The following is an 11,697-nucleotide window of genomic DNA, read 5'->3' as shown; positions in this document are numbered from 1 at the left end:
GAGTAGGTAAAAAAATCCCCCACGGAAATCGGAGTTCGGATCCCCAGAACCTACGTTTAAAAAAAAAAAAAAAAAAAAGAATTAAAAAAATTAAAAAAAAGAAGAGAAAAATAAAAAGAAAAGAAAAAGGAAAAGGCATAGTGGCTGGGGCGTGTATCCCCCTGTGGGAGTGGGAGTGGTGGAGACAGGTGAATCCTTGAAACTCATTGGCCTACCTGAATTGATAAGCTTTAGGCCCAGTGAGTGAGTCTTGGTCTCAAAAAATGTAGAGAACAACCGTGGAAGATTCCTCAAATCTCACACAAATCACACACACACACACACACACACACACACACACACACACACACACACACTCATGCGCGCGCCTCACACTGATAAATTTAGCAAGCATCAGTGGAATGTTTTGTGCACGGCCTGCCTTTGGTTGGTGGCGGCGGCGGGGGGGGGGGGGGGGGGGGGATGAAGGTCATCTCTGAGTTGTTCTAGAACTGTACACAGAAAAGCACACGCTGGACAGATGCTAGTCTCCAGTGATCTGTGCGATCTGTGCATGCTGTGACACAAATGTTCACAGCATCCAAGGGAACACTCCCACACAGTACTTATCAACCTGTGGGTCTCAACCCCTCTAAAAATCCATACCTCCAAAAATATTGACGTTACGATTCTTAACAAAAGCAAACTTACAGTTAGGAAGTAGCAACGAAAATCATTTTATGGTTGGGGATCCTCACAACCTGAGGAACTGTATTAAAGGGTTGAAGCATTCGGAAGGCTGAGAAGCACTGGTTTAGAGACTATTGGCTTTCCCCAGGTGAGGGGAAAGAAAGGATGCTTAAGTGGATGGAATCTGTAAAAGGTGGGTGGGAATGAATATAAGTCAGATGGCAGAGAAAAAGGAAATTAAATCCAAGAGAAAAGGTGAGTGGGAGTGTAGTGGGTAGCCATTCCAGCTTGGTTCTGGAAGTTCCAACCCCCATTGAGACTCTGGCAACTGTCACACCTACGAGGCAGGGCGAGGGGAGGCGCTGGGGGACCCGAGAGCTGGATGGGTCAGCGCTCTCTCGGGGGCGCTCTCTCGGTGCCGGAATGCTGACTGGTGGAGACTGACTGTGCAGAGCTCCGGAGAACACCGCTGGACTGCATTACACCTTCCCCAGACCCTGCGACCTACCCATTACTTAATTTGTGAGTTACGCCATTAAATAAATATCCTTTTAACTACGTGGAGTGGCCAAAATAATTTCCCCAATATCTGGCGCTCACATGGGGCAAACTCCAAAGGCCTGGGCGGCTCCCGCCGTCTCCTCCCTAGCTGGCGGGTACCTAAACCCGCCTGCAAAGTTCCATATAACCAGGGAACACCTACACGGTTCCATTCCCGAAAAAGGGAGCAGCTAGTCCAATCTCAATTCCCTAGCTTAGCTCCAGACCAGCGAAAGAGGCAGGAGAGTGCTAGCTCCGATTTCCGCCATCTCTGCCATTCCGCCATCTCCCTCCGACCCCAGCCAAGATCGCCAGCAGGCCCTGTTTCAGAGCTGTACCAACGCCACCTGCTGGCTGAAAAGTGCTACTACATGCTCCCAATCCCACAAAAGGTAAGCATATTGTTTCAAGTAAAGGTACTTGATAATTTTACACCTTAAAATTGACTAACAAATTTTGAGTAATTCGTGTAATATGGCCGACAACATTACCTCACAAGAATTTAAAAACCTTTTTGCCTGTATGATGAATGACATCTTCCTGGAAATATACGACATTCCTAAGGCATATCTGGGCTATACCATTTTGGCATTCATCATAATAATTCACACAGTGTTCAAACACTGGTTTAAGAACAAAGATGAGTCATTATTGGGACTGATACAGGCTTTAAAAGATAGCAATGAAGGCTTACAGAAAAAGATTCTCTCTCTGGAATCTGCTTTCAAAGATAGCAATGAAGGCTTAGAGAAAAAGATTCTCTCTCTGGAATCTGCTTTCAAAGATAGCAATGAAGGCTTAGAGAAAAAGATTCTCTCTCTGGAATCTGCTTTCAAAGATAGCAATGAAGGCTTAGAGAAAAAGATTCTCTCTCTGGAATCTGCTTTCAAAGATAGCAATGAAGGCTTAGAGAAAAAGATTCTTTCTCTAGAATCTGCTAATCAGGATTTACAAAACAGGCTTGCACCCAAAATTGATTTTATTGATAATAAATATGAATATTTAATGGATAGAACACTAACTCTCCAGAGTGAAGTTGTGGCTACTCAGACAGTATATAAGGAAGAAAGATTATCGTTAATTGATAGGATAAGGTCCATGGAATCATGTGTTTCTGAGGAACATAAAAACTTCTATGATTCCATGAGAAATATGGAGTCCCTTGCAAGAGAGGAGGTTCACTCCCTAGAACAGACCCTAGGTGCTCGTTTGCAAGCCCTAGAAGAAACTCTCAGTAAACATGACAAGGGAACTAATAAGCAGAAGGTCAAGACCATAGAGGTTGTAACATCTCCAAATGGCTCTCATACAATGGCTTATCCTGTTATTGTCCATGAGAAGCCAGCAGATGACACACACCCCGAGCCATATATGACATATACATTACAACCAATTTCAACAAGGGACTTTAAAAATATAAAGGAAGCAGTAGTTATGTATGGGATACAATCCACATATGTAAAACAGATGTTAAATTCGTGGTCTACCTCACATAGAATCATTCCAGATGACTGGCATCAGTTAATTTCAGCTGTTCTAGAATATAGTCAGCAGTTACAGTGGAAAAGCTGGTTGAGAGAAGAGGCAAAAAATTTAGAACAACAAGGTAAAATCAGAGGTTTTGTGATCTCCCAAGATCAAATACTTGGTGAGGGATGTTTCGCTGACAGGAATGTACAAGCCACTTATGATGAGCATACAATATCCCTATGCCGTACAGCAGCTCTAAATGCTTGGGAAAAAATTCCAGAACCTGGAAAACCAACTGAGGTATACACAAAGATATTTCAGGGACCGCATGAACCCTTCACTGATTTTTTACAAAGACTGAACAGAGCTATAACAAGAGCTGTGTCAGACAAAGAATTAAGAAAAGTATTAACTGAGTCCTTGGCATTTGACAATGCTAATGCAGAATGCAGAAGAATACTTACACCATTAAAGATCAGATCAGCTCCTTTGGAAGAATGGATTCAATATACTAATGGTGTTCAGTCTCTTAACTACAGTAATGAGGCTTGGATAGGAGAGACAAATCCCAGAGGTGAAAGAAGGCCCCGTGTTACCAAATGTTTTAAGTGTGGTACACCAGGTCATATAAGTAAAAACTGTACATGGGGTACTCCTAGAAGCAATACTCCTTCTAGGAATAGCCTAAACAGGAGACCCCAACCACCTCCTGGATTATGTAGAAGATGTGGCAAAGGCCGACATTGGACCAGTGAGTGCAGATCAAAAATAGATATACAAGGCAACCCTTTACTGGCGGGAAACGCCTCAGGGGGCCTCTTGCAGGCCCCCAAACCAAACGTAGTATGAACATTCCCTGCCACTGTGGAAGAAATTCCTCTCCAGGACAACTGAATAAACCAATGCCTAATGTAAAAACTGATACTGCAATGGATGATAAAACAGCTTTGATAGCTGGATCACAGTTTACAAAGAACACTATAAAACAAATATTTTGGCAGACTTCCATAAATGAACAAAGACCAAAGCTTAGAATTCGAATTAATGGCCTGGTTCTGGAGGGCCTGGTAGACACAGGTGCAGATGTGACTATAATTACACCAAAATCATGGCATCCGAATTGGCCTCTTCAATGTCCAACTGTTAGGGATTGGCACCCTATCTCAGATAAAACAGAGTTCGAGATGGGTTGAATGCATAGGGCCAGAAGGACAGAGAGGAAGGCTGAAGCCTTATGTAGCAAATGTAGCAGTAAATCTTTGGGGCTGAGATCTGTTACAACAGTGGAATACCCAGATTAAAATTCCTACACTTTCAGAAAAGGAATACAGACCAATGCATGTTTCTAGGAATAATATCATAACATGCTATAAAAATCAGTCACCAACCATTCAGGCTGTTCACAAACAGAGCACGACTGTTATTGAACTCTCAGAAGTACCAACTGCCTTACCTTTAAAATGGCTAACTAATAAACCTGTCTGGGTTGGACAATGGCCTTTGACAAAAGAGAAGCTACAAGCTTTAGAACAGCTGGTTCAAGAGCAGTTAAATGCTCAACACATTGAAGAATCTACCAGTCCTTGGAATTCTCCTGTATTTGTTATTAAAAAAAAAATCTGGTAATTGGAGAATGCTGACAGATCTGAGAGCTATTAATAAAGTAATTCAGCCAATGGGATCCCTACAGACTGGGATGCCCTTGCCCTCTATGCTACCAAAAGAATGGCCTATAATAGTTATTGACTTAAAAGACTGTTTCTTTACCATACCCTTACAGGAAAATGATAGAGAAAAATTTGCCTTCACAGTACCTAATTATAATAATTCTCAGCCAGTCAAGAGATATCAATGGAAGGTCCTCCCACAGGGAATGTTAAACAGCCCTACTTTGTGTCAATACTTTGTGCAGAAACCATTAGAGATAATTTGTGTAAAGTTTCCACAATCCATAATTTATCACTATATGGATGATATCCTATTAGCTGATCCAAAGTTAGATACATTGGAAAGCATGTTTGAAGAAGTAAAAAAAGTTTTGCCTTGCTGGGGACTGCAAATTGCTCCTGAAAAAATACAAAGAGGAGATTCTATTAATTACTTAGGATATAAGATAGAGCTACAAAAAATTAGACCCCAAAAGGTACAACTAAGAAGAGATAGATTGAAGACTCTTAATGATTTTCAAAAGTTATTAGGAAGCATTTCCAACTTACTGGGTATCATGGGAATACCCAAAGATGGACTACAAAATTTGTCTAATACTCTAGAAGGGGACAAAGAATTAAATAGTCCAAGAGAATTATCAGCCGAAGCTGAGAAGGAATTGGCTCTAGTAGAAAAGACAATTCGAGAAGCACATGTGGATCGTGTGGATCCAGAACTTAAATGCATTCTTGTCATATTCCCCTCCAGACATTCCCCAACAGGTATTTTGATGCAGAGGGAAGATATTATATTGGAATGGATATTCCTACCACGTAAACCAAATAAGAAATTAAAGACTTATATAGAAAAGATCTCTGATTTGATTCAAAAGGGTAAATTAAGACTTCGCCAGTTGACAGGAATGGACCCAGCAGAAATTGTAGTACCATTAACTAATGAGGAAATTTCATCACTATGGAAAGATAATGAATACTGGCAGAGAGCCTGCAGTAACTTTTTGGGAGAGATTAACAACCACTATCCCAAAAGCAAGAGAATAGAATTCATAAAGAAGACTGAATGGGTCCTTCCTCACATTGTACGACAAAAGCCAATTTCTGGAGTCCTCACATTCTATACTGATGCAAATAAATCAGGGAAAGCAGGATATAAATCAGGAGACTTAAGTAAAGTGGTGCAAAGTCCATATAGCTCTGTACAAAAGGCAGAACTGTATGCCATTCTTATGGTACTGATGGACTTCACAGAACCCCTCAATATAGTCACTGACTCTCAATATGCAGAGAGAGTTGTTTTACATATTGAAACTGCTGAATTTATTCCTGATAATACAGAATTAACTTCATTATTCATACAATTGCAGGAAATCATCAGAAAAAGGGAACATCCTATATATATAACACATATCAGATCCCATACAGGTCTGCCAGGACCTTTAGCACAAGGTAATGATGAGATTGATCAGTTACTAATAGGTAATGTGCTAGAAGCTTCAGAATATCATAAGAAACACCATATAAATAGCAAAGGTTTGAAGAAGGATTTCTCCATCACTTGGCAACAGGCCAAGGATATTGTGAAAAAATGTCCTACTTGTTCCATCTATAACCAAACTCCATTACCTTCAGGGAGTAATCCAAAAGGTATACAAAGAAATGAAATTTGGCAGATGGATGTGTTTCATTTTGCAGAATTTGGAAGATTAAACTATGTACATCATACCATTGACACCTATTCAGGATTTCAATGGGCAACTCCTATGAGTTCTGAAAAGGCTGATTCTGTGATTACACACCTATTAGAAGTTATGGCCATCATGGGAATACCTGTACAAATTAAGACAGACAATGCCCCAGCATATGTCTCCAATAAAATGAGACAGTTCTTTGCTTATTACAATATAAAGCATGTTACAGGTATTCCACATAATCCCACAGGCCAAGCAGTCATAGAGAGATCCAATCGAACTTTAAAGGATATGCTAAATAAACAGCAACAGGTAACAATGACTCCTAGAAATAGACTGCATAGTGCTTTATTAACCTTGAATTTTCTCAATGCTAATGAGAAAGGAACAACAGCTGCGGAGAGACATTGGACGACAGACAAAACTCCTGAGCTAAACCAACCAGTTTATTTCAAGGATGTGCTGACCTCAGAATGGAAACCTGGATATGTTCTACGTTGGGGAAGGGGTTTTGCCTTTGTTTCTGCAGGAGAAGAAAAGCTATGGATACCAACAAAATTAATAAAAATTCGATTCGAACAGGAAAAAACCCTTGATGAAGAGAAGTAAAAGATCATCCACCAATGTGACATCTCTACAAGTTGTAAGAAAAATTTAACAATCAAAGGGTGGGGTAGGGTTCTGTTTTTGTCTTTCCAGGATAATGGAAATACCCATCTTCCAAAACTCACAAGGCCTTGGATATCCGGATGTTTACAGCAGAAAGGAAGAATCTATTGGTACCAATCTACACATGGTAAAATCTCACTGTCTAACATCTTTCTATCAATCTAGAAAAGTTGTGGTTCCAATTCAATTATAGCCAAGCTGGCTTTGGAGATGGAATTGGCTCACTCCTCTAAACCCAAGCATATTGCTAAAAGAAAAGTTTAAGAGATTCTTCAGTCCCATATCAGAAGAGCCCTCTGGTGTGAGACAGAAGGAAACCAATAAAAAGGGACCATTGTCTTCTAAATTCTAATTCTCTCCATGCTTACTCTTAATTTCTCAGAATCCTTTCTTATATGCTATGTCCTCTTTAAATCCAAACCTCCCATTTTTGATAACAAATAAGTTTTTCCAATAGCAATCTCAGAAGTCACAAGAAGGAAGATGGGGCCCCAACAACAACAACTCTACCCAATCCAGAATGATGCCATGGTAATCATCATCATACTACACTTCTTGCCAGAATTTCAGACAATCTTACCCATTACTCTAAAACTTGCTGCAGAACCTACAGTTAGTCTAACTGAGATTTAACTATCTGAGCTTTCTCACAGTACTCAACAGATAACATCACCCCCTAAACAGCAGGAAGCAATTCTAAGAAAATGACGCCCCTTCTCCCTTAGGTTTCATAATTCTCAGGGTTATGGATGACGGTTATAGGGTTGGGGGTGGAAGAAAATATTAACTCAGTATTGTAAAAAAAAAAGGGGGGGGGAGAAGAAATGGAACAGATAGGTATAAGATATGATGGTAAATCATTGTATATACTAGTAAACAAACTTAGTAAAATAGCAACCTTAGATAATTTGCACTGTAATTTGTACTGTTATAGATTCTTATATGTTGATACAAATGTAAACTATTTTTATACTCCTGTTTAAGATAATTTGTATATTGATACAAATACAGAACTATATTTGTTATAATGTACATATATTTCTACTCTCATTTGAAACATATTTATATTGATACAAATGTAAATTTATATCTGTCATACTTTATATATGTTCTACTTCTGTTTAGGATATTCGGTATATTGATATATATTTAAGGTTATTGTCATATTGCATATCGCACTATATATTCCTACCTCTGTTATAAATATCTTGTGTATTGTCACAATTTTGAAGTCATCGTTCTTCACCATACATTTGCTTATAGTCGCCTATGCCTGTCATCTCTATAGTTACGTTAGTAAGGTTATCGAGATTTACAGATACATAGGTCAGATGGGCAGGTAATCTTCAAACACTTCATAGACCTAGAGAATATGGCATTTAAATAACTTAGAATTCTGTTGACATGAGACACAATTGCTCCTGGCTGCACCAATTGATCCCGAGAGAATGTTGGGCTTCTAAGACATTTCCATTTGGAAGTTTGTCTTTTTGGCACAAAATGGCCTACTGGGCAAAGAACTGCCCTTGCCTTGATGGCTGACAGTACAAATGCAATGCTGTCCTTTCTGGACAAGCGGGACACAAGGAAAGTGACCACTGTACTCTGCCAAGACAGGGTAAGATGGTCTTTCAGAAATCCTGCTTCTGAAAATGGTCTGTCAGATACTCTAGGCCTGTAGCCAATTTGAATGCACCAACAATGCTGAGAAACATTAGGTGACTGTCCAGGCTGCCAGCTGTCTTGGTCTACTCTTGCAAGATTCCCGAAAGTTGCTTGCATCCATCTACCATTTCTCAGGTACCATTATGTTCCTTCTCAGGTCTTTGATGGGATTGAAGACTAGCAGTTATAGTTACAACTTAGTATATATAATATCTTAGATAGAACATATTAAGTATTAGATTCAGGTTCTTTAGGATAGGACACCTTTGAATGATCTTTATAACATGCTGTTTACCTATGCTCTATACTTCTCTGGATTTTAGTATGTGTTTCTTGCTTGATATTGTTTGCATTGGTTGTAGTTACATCTTATCTAGGTCATTATCTTTCATTATTTCTGGACAATATTTGATAACCATTCCTTTGTATATAGTCTTGTATTAGTTTAGAACCTTCTTATTTAAACAAAAAGGGGGAGATGTAGTGGGTAGCCATTCCAGCTTGGTTCTGGAAGTTCCAACCCCCATTGAGACTCTGGCAACTGTCACGCCTACGAGGCGGGGCGAGGGGAGGCGCCGGGGGACCCGAGAGCTGGATGGGTCAGCGCTCTCTCGGGGGCGCTCTCTCGGTGCCGGAACGCTGACTGGTGGAGACTGACTGTGCAGAGCTCTGGAGAACACCGCTGGACTGCATTACACCTTCCCCAGACCCTGCGACCTACCCATTACTTAATTTGTGAGTTACGCCATTAAATAAATATCCTTTTAACTACGTGGAGTGGCCAAAATAATTTCTCCAATATGGGAGTACTCTTTGCCTTTACTGTGTAGAACTTTTTGGAGACTCAGTATCCTGATCTATATTAATGGAGATGAGTTTAAATGAAGCAGTTTTGCAAAATACTAGCGTACATTGGATATCATATTGCACCATTCTGGTTTGTGATATGCACATTAATGAGAGTTTTTTTTTTTATTTTTGAGAATTTCACATATGTGTACTGTTTTATGAAATCTAAAATGGTCTTTTAATAAAAACCGGGAACAGGTATTGGGGTAAATGCTGAAAGACAGATCAGAAAGACAAAGGAACAAGCCACTGCCATGTCTTACCTCTAGGACTCCTCAGCCTGAAAAGACTTCTAGTTCCTGTGTCCTCACGCCTTATATACCTTTCTCCGCCCAGCCATTAAAGGCGTGTGTGCTTCCCAAGTACTGGAATTAAAGGTGTGTGCCATCACTGCCTGGCTCTGTTTCTCTCCTAGACTGAGTCAATCTTATGTAGTTCCGGGGGGCTTTGAACTCACAGAGAGCCAGACGGATCTCTACCTCCCGAGTGCTATGATTAAAGGTGTGCACCACCACTGCCTGGCCTCTAGGTTTAATCTAGTTTAATCTCTGATCTTCAGGCAAGCTTTATTGGGGTACACAATGTATCACCACAGTGTACAATGAAATGTGACCACATATAACTTCACTTTCTTCACTCCAGCTCTCCCTGGACCTCCCTCAATACATCTCCTTTCCAACTTCATTTTTTAGAAATCACCCACTCCCATGTGTGCATGGGTGTGGGGCCATAAACCGGCATATCTGAATCCTACCAGAGGCTACATCCTTAAAATGAATGAAACGCTCCACCGCCACCAGCTCCCTGGTAAAGGGGGAAGGGAGGTCTTGAGGCATCTATCTATCCAGTCTCTTTCGCAGCCAACACTATCTGCTGTGAGTCCATGAGTGTAATAGCCATGGTGTGTCCGGAAGACGGCACGCTCCACAGCACTTCTCCTTGTCTTTCGACTCTTACATTCTTTTTTCCCCCTTCTCCCTTCTGCGATGTTCTTGGTTTGGGGGGAGGTTGATATAGATGTCTGGTTTAGGACTGAACACACTCAGTCTCTTATTCTCAGTTATGTATCTCTCCATTGATTCCTGCCTATTGCAAAAAGAATATTCTCTGACCAAGGTTAAGAGCAGCCCAGGTCAACGGGTATGAACTCAAGTATCTAGAAGGCATTTTGAGAGCATGACCATTTAACAAAGTAACAAAAGTTTCTACTCTAGAGCCCATGACTTCCCTAGCTATGGGATTTTGACCGGATTACAATACTAGACATAAAATTTTCACCCGTGGGAGAGAATTAAATACAATTAAAAATTGGTTAGTTACCCCATAGCAGTCAGGTCACTGCTGTAGCAGTAGGCAAAGATTGCCTGGGAGGCTGTAATTGCAGCATCCAGGGCCCAGCACTGGATAAGACCATTGATTTCCTTTCCCCCTACAGCAGCTTATATGGGACCTTCAAGCACGACGGAAGCTAGCCAGCAGGGAGGAAGTTTCACGGTCAGTTTGTGACTGATTTCTCTATGCCCGGCAGCCAGATGTGCAGTGTCTTCATCAGGAGGCTCTTGCTGTGTAGTATGGTGGGTAATCAAGGACAGTGCAATAGCTTGTGTTGCTTTGAGCGCTCTAGGGTCTCCCTGGTCACAGACTTTTAGGAGAGGTGTCCCCTGCCTAAGACTTACTTATTCATAAGTAAGAATAAGACTTTGTGGTGTGTTTCCATTGTGAATACATTTGTCAAAATTCATGGAAACACGTTACATAGATTATATATATTTCGAATGGAATCACCTTGCATGGGTAGATAGTGATGTGTTGTAGAATATTATTTTAAGATGTGTCACATCTGTTTATGCCATGGAACATTTGTTTAATGGTGCAAAGATAGGTTTCAGTCTTCTGTGCTGCCTTTGTTGAACTCTGTGAAGGAAGCTGTGTCACTTTGTCTAAAATACCTGATTGAGGCCAGGCAGTGGTGGTGCATGGCGCAGGCCTTTAATCCCAGCACTCGGGAGGCAGAGCCAGGAGGATCTCTTTGAGTTCAAGGCCAGCCTGGTCTACAGAGCAAGATCCAGGACAGGCACCAAAACTACACAAAGAAACCCAATTTATCTAATAAAGAGCTGAACAGGCCAATAGTGAGGCAGGAGAAATAGGTAGGCCTGGCCGGCAGAGAGAATAAATAGAAGAACATTAGAAAAGAGGAGAAGGAGCAAGAAAAAGGAGAGGAGGACTCCAGGAGTCTGCCACCTAGCTACACAGCCAATCACAAAGTAAGAAGTGAAGAAAGATATACAGAAATAGAGAAAGATAAAGTCAGAGGCAAAAGGTAGACGGGTTAATTTAAGAAAAGCTGGCTAGAAACAAGCCAAGCTAAGGCTGGGCATTCATAAGTAAGAATAAGACTCTATGTATTACTTTGGGAGCTGGGTGGTGGACCCCCAAAAGAGCAAAGAACAAAGAACCAAAGATTAAAACAAAAACAA

Source organism: Peromyscus leucopus, chromosome 10 (assembly GCF_004664715.2).
Source record: "Peromyscus leucopus breed LL Stock chromosome 10, UCI_PerLeu_2.1, whole genome shotgun sequence".
In the NCBI taxonomy this organism is placed as follows: Eukaryota; Metazoa; Chordata; class Mammalia; order Rodentia; family Cricetidae; genus Peromyscus; species Peromyscus leucopus.
The sequence above is the reverse complement of the archived record's forward strand: the minus strand, read 5'-3'. Positions refer to the sequence as shown.